A 6,000-nucleotide genomic window follows, 5' to 3' on the forward strand; every position below is an offset into this window, starting at 1 on the left:
ACTTGATAAGCTCTGATGAATGAATGAAGTTTCATGGTCCTTCTTTCTGGTGCCTAATCACAGCTAGTGGAATGGAACACCTCTCTGAGCCAGGCACCGTGCCAAACACTTTAGAGATATTCACCTAATCCTCAAAACGACCTTGTGTGGTAGGTGCTATCATCGTCATCATTGCTTTAATCATCACTATTTTCATAAGAAGAAACAGACTTCGACTTGAAACCATTAGCTACATAGCAGATTGGTTTTAACCCTGTCGATGTTGTGGGTACAGGGGCAGGCAGTGTGGGAAGATCTGTGGATTGCTCTGTTAGAAATCAAAGTCAAGGTCCCAACTTACACAATAGCCAGTTTCTTACAAATCCGGGCAATACTTAGCATTGCTATTTTTTAATACAGAGGAAAAAAGCCAACACGGAGGAATGACTTTTCTGTCTCTCCTTTTCCCTTGACCTCCTCTCCTGCTTCCCAGTGCTGACAAGGGGTATTTAGAGAGAAGCCTCCAAATGTAAGTGAATTCATAGCTTACAATTCATAACTTACTCCCGCAATGTTTCGAGGAGTTTAGGGTAGCTGCCTAGGGCTTTGATAACCTACTGCAAAAGATGTTTCACTTCTCTCTTGATAAGCTATTAAGGCTTTTAGGACTTTACATATGCATCCTACATCTCAATGTATTAAAAAAAAAATAAGTGACAATTTACTGAACATTCACTACACACCAGACATTGTGCTAAGTCTTGCGAATGCATTAGCTCAATTAATTCTGAAGGGTAACAAACACTCCTAGTGTTTTCAGTTGTTTTCCTTTAGCTTCAATGCAACGCATTGGTTTGTGGGTAGGTGAGCAGGTACTGATGACAGCCAAGGGCTGTGTGTTCATCTATAGAAAGGAGGAGGAAACATGAAAGCTTCGGCAGATGATTTTTCACCAAACAAAGCAAAAACGTGTCTCCATGACAACCTGTCATGTCTGTCTTGGTCAGTCCCCACAGAACTCAAGCCGTCAAAGCACTTCAGAGTCCTGTGCAGCCGTGTGTGTGTGTGTGTGTGTGTGTGTGTGTGCGCGCGCGTGTGCGTGTGCATGCCCGCACACCTGCTCAGTCTCCCCTTGGCCCTCTGAGCTAGTAATTCCTTCACCTCACATAGTTCATAAGCCACGAGGACAAGGAGTTATCTGTTTGATAGTAGTAAAACAAAAACAAACAAACACAGATCTGTGTTTGTGTATCATCTTAGAAAACTACAGGCATTGATCCCTCCTTCTCCATCTGGCAGGGCCATCCCTGACCTCAAGAGCACCTTGGCTTGAATTAGAAAAAGGCACCCCCTAGAGGCAATCCTGGTGACTTTGGTGCAGTCCTAGGTGAGCCGATGGCACCGTTGTGCCCTTTCCTCAGGAGCACACAGCTCTGTGCCAGACCCCACAGCTCACTGAGAAGGGTACTCATCCCCTTGGCAGGCACCCCAGAACAACGTGCATAACTGTGTGTGGCAGGGCCACCATCAGGGACAACACAGATGTCCCCAGTAACAGTCCACGACGCCGGCTCACTCACCGATGGGCTTTATTGTCCTCATCCGTTTGAAAGAACTTTAATTGCTTGTCAACCTTACAAATCAGGAAATTTCACACAAAATCGAGATGCCAAGATTTTCTTGAAAAATTAGAAGATCTGGGAACAGTAGGTCCGCCTTCCTGCACAGCAAAGTGGATTGGAGCTAAGAAGAGCTGCCTGCTTTATGTATTTACTCATTTGATTTTTTTTTTTTAATTTAACACTGTATCTCAGGTTTCATTCCACATTGGTGCATAAAGAGCTACAATCTTCATATGTTAAATTTTTCTTTGCATTAAGTTTTGGAATAGATACAGATATGAAATTCCGAAGATAAAAAGGGGTTTAACCACACCGTCCCTCAGCCACCCAAGGCTGCTTCTCCAGAGGCCAGCATCGCTACAGGTTCTTGCGTATTCTTCTGGAGACAGTGCACTCACACTGGAAATACATATACTGTCTTTTTAAGACACCGTCAATTGCAAGCTGTACCATTACTGTGTTCACTAAGCAAGAAAATGATCCGAATAAAATCATGACACCATGCCTCAGTGACGTCCTACTCGATCTATAAATTGACCAAGTCAGCCCCTCTTTGCTTTGAAATTTGTTTCGTCTGTTCCAAAGCACATTTTACCCTGCCCATCTTGAAGGATGCCCGTAATCTTTTAATGTAGCTGGATAAAAAAAGTAATGTGGCTTTATCTATATATCAATTATCTATCTATCTCTCTATCTATCTACCTATCATCTCTATCTCTATAGAATTGATTGAGACTATTTTCCCAATTTATCTTGGTATAAAAAACGAGGTGGGAATCTAATTTGATTTTTCTCCAGCTGCTGTGCGTTCACTACCATTCCCACCACAAAGTCTCATTGTCTGACTTTGGACTGCTTCACTCATGTTGCTTGTTTGATCTCTATCAGCATTTGAGTTCTCGACCTGGACTATTGGACAAATGGCTGGATGTATAATGAGCAGTCTCACTGAGAGTCCATTTGCTGTGAGGGGCAGGGCGGTTTCAGCATAGGCAGCAAAGCCTATGAATAAGACTTGTGTGGCTGTGCACACAGGTTCAACTGGAAAGAGCCCTTTAGGAGCCCACCCTGTAGCTAGAGCTGCTTGGGGTTGCCTGACCTGGGACCTTCTGACCCCTGGCTTGATTTGCCTCCCAATTTTTTGTAGGCAATGTGTTGAGGTCACTGGTAGGGGATGTAAGGAAAGCAAACAAGATTTGCATCCCTATGAGACAACCTAATAAAAAGCAGAGCCAAAACTGAAGCCTGGGGACAGGTTTCTCTGTTCATATAAAACATGTAATAACTTTGGCACAAATTGGAGTTCCCATCGTGGCTCAACAGTAACGAAGCCAACTAATATCCATGAGGATGTGGGTTTGATCTCTGGCCTTGCTCAGTGGGTTAAGGATCCAGCATTGCCGTGAGCTGTGGTGTAGTTCGCAGACACAGCTTGGATCCCACATTGCTGTGGCTGTGTTGTAGGCCAGCGGCTATGGCTCCCATTTGACCCCTAGACTGGGAACTTCCATATGCCGAGGGTGCGGCCCTAAAAAGATATAAAGATAAATAAATAAATAAATAAATAGCTTTGGCACAAATTGACCTGGTTGTTCTAAAACAGATGTATCTATGACTTTATACTTTGCATTTGGAAGATGTTAGACAAAATTTTAAGGCATGAGTTCTAGTCCTTAATCTGCTGGGACTGTGCATCCTTGAATAAGCCTCTCTCTGCACGTCCGTTTGTTAGTCTAGTCCACAAAGGGATGGGCTTAGGCTATAATCAGGATCTAGGTTCTTAATGCTTTTCACACAAAGCATGCCTTTGAAATATGCTTGATTTTGCATAAAATTGCAGAGCATTCACGAACTCCCTGATATCCTTCTATTGATTTCTTTCTTTGTTTTTATTGAAATTTAGCTGTACAATACCATATTAGTTTCAGGGGTACTACCATCCATTGATTTCTAGACACCACTGTCCAGTGCTTGCCTTCATACACATTCTAAGTTTCACTGATTTTTCTTTTATGTCATTGTCACAAAGACAATATTTGAGGGTGCTCAGCAGCTGAATATTAAAGATATTTCCCAACCTCTTATTTCTTGAAAGGATATTGATTAAAAACAGCCTTGTAGGGGACATCTACGGCCCCAGCTTTTGAGACAGAGACAGAAACCTCCATTCCCAGAGTAAATGTGCCAGATAATCACCATCCCAACACCTTTGCAGCTGGGACCTAGACTTCAGTTTTGTTTCTGCCCTAAATTTAGAATTAGAAACCGGTGACACAGGGAGTTCCTGCTGTGGCCCGGTGGGTTAAGAACCCAGCATAGTGCCTGTGAGGATGCGGGTTCAATCCCTGGCCTTGCTCAGTGGGTTAAGGATCTGGCATTGCCACCAGCTGTGGCATAGGTCACAGGCTTGGCTCAGATCTGGAGTTGCCATGGTTGTGGCCTAGGCTGGCAGCTGCAGCTCTGATTCGACCCCGAGCCTGGGAACTTCCCCATGCCACACAGGTGTGGCTGTAAAAAGAAAAGAAAAAGAAAAGAAAGAAATGTGACACAAAAAGTAAGACCACTCACAACACATTCTGATGGGGGTGGTCCTTGGAAAAGAGGGTGACAAAATGATGAAATTGCGTAACCTAATGCAAATGCAGTACTGTACTTCCCTTTGGAAACATGTGACAGTAATAGCAACAAGAGTGAAGTGTCTTGGTTTATCCCCACACTGTTCCATGATTATTTTCAAGTAACGCATTTATTTAAACTTCATTAGTCACATGGAATTTGTCGTTAAAACAGGATGCATGAGTCATACATACATTTTTTTTAGTGTCTGCTATGCGTCAGGAACTCTGTTAGATACTGGAGCAGATTCATAGAAGAAAAAGATAGATTTTCCCTTGGAAATAAGCAAGACATTTCAACATAATGTTATGCGTGCTCCAGGAAGCCTGTTTGGGGTAGTCAAAGAGAAAAGTTTCACAACATCTGGACTGAGCTCTTTTCGATAGACCAAGTGTAAGCAGATTGTGTCTTTGAGAGTGTGTGAGGGTTCCTAGGCAATAAATAGTGGGGAATTCAGTCTTATATTTGTGATTCTAAAAAGCCACCGTCACATTTACACGAAGCTTTCTTAGGGTTCCGTAAGTTTTCTTTTCAGAAGGGACCAAAGGATTTTGTTTAGGCTCTAGCAAGTCTAAATTCCATTAGGTTTGACTGATTGCATGAGTTCACCAACTTAAACATTTCCAGCCTACCTTTGCTTTTGCATCATTGTCTACAAAAAGATCTCAGAGTGAGAACTTGGCTGAAACACAGGGGTTCCGCCAGGTCTTAGGAGAACAGTAGAACAGAGGCTGCTGGCAGGACAGATGCTTTCCTGTAACCGAAGCCTGAGTGAAGCCTTGCTCTTTGCGAGGGTTAGGAATTGAGGGAGACTGTGTGTGGGGAGAAAAAGCAGTTCAGTGAGCAGTTCTGTCACCAGGGCCACATGAACCAGGAGGCTGGCATTTGCGGTAACAAGGTGCAATGTTTACAATCATGTTTCTGACCGTAACCACATTGAAAGCTTTTCGTGGTGGATCAAGCAGAAAATGGTTCTGGCCTCAGTCCTCAACTCCATTTCCCACACCCAATAGCACTTCCATTCTTAAGGAACCCGTTTTCCACGACTGCGTAAAAACACCCACAAGAAAATAAAAGAAACACTTGTGAACAAAACCTAAAATAAAGGGTTCTGCTGCTAAGAGAGTTAAAAAGAAAATACAGTGGTTCGGGAAGTTCAATTTAAAAACAGTGTTTGGAACAGAGAGCACATTTTTTCACAGCAGCCTCTTTATAAATGGTGATTGGCTTCCCAGATGAGCCCACAAAGGACAACTTAGCTTGCAATGTTCCTGTGAAATTAATCATGTTGTCTTTGCCTTGTATAATATTTTTGTATCATTTGCTTTTTTTTTTTAACTGTATACTTCCATTTTCTACCATACAAGCTCACTGGAGGAAACTTTACAAACAGAGAAAAAGTATAAAAAATTAAAAAACAGGAGTTCCCATGGTGGCGCAGCAGAAATGAATCCAACTAGGAACCATGAGGTTGAGGGTTCGATCCCTGGCGTCACTCAGTGGGTTAAGGAGCTGGCATTGCCATGAGCTGTGGTGTAGGTCGCAGACACTGCTCTGGTGTTGCTGTGGCTGTGGCTGTGGCTGTGGTGTAGGCGGGCAGCTGCAGCTCCGATTGGACCCCTAGCCTGGAAACTTCCATATGCTGCAGGTGCGGCCCTAAAAAAGAGCTAATAATAATAATAATAATAATAAATAATAAAAAAACAAAAACTCCCAGAGTCAGCGTTCTCTAGTGGCACAGCAGGTTAAGGATCTGGTGTTGTCACTGCAGCAGCTTGGGTAG

General features: G+C 43.2%; 1 long non-coding RNA gene across 6 annotated transcripts in view; it reads left to right on the forward strand.

Moving 5' to 3' along the window:
- LOC100515693 (uncharacterized) overlaps positions 1–6,000 on the forward strand; it is a 226,806-nt gene that overhangs the window by 156,680 nt on the left and 64,126 nt on the right. The window lies entirely within an intron of this gene.

Source organism: Sus scrofa, chromosome 16, assembly GCF_054392235.1.
Source record: "Sus scrofa isolate SSC_HxYL_T2T_F1_AM1 chromosome 16, Sscrofa_HxYL_maternal_Yorkshire_Landrace_v2.0, whole genome shotgun sequence".
NCBI classification, from domain to species: Eukaryota; Metazoa; Chordata; class Mammalia; order Artiodactyla; family Suidae; genus Sus; species Sus scrofa.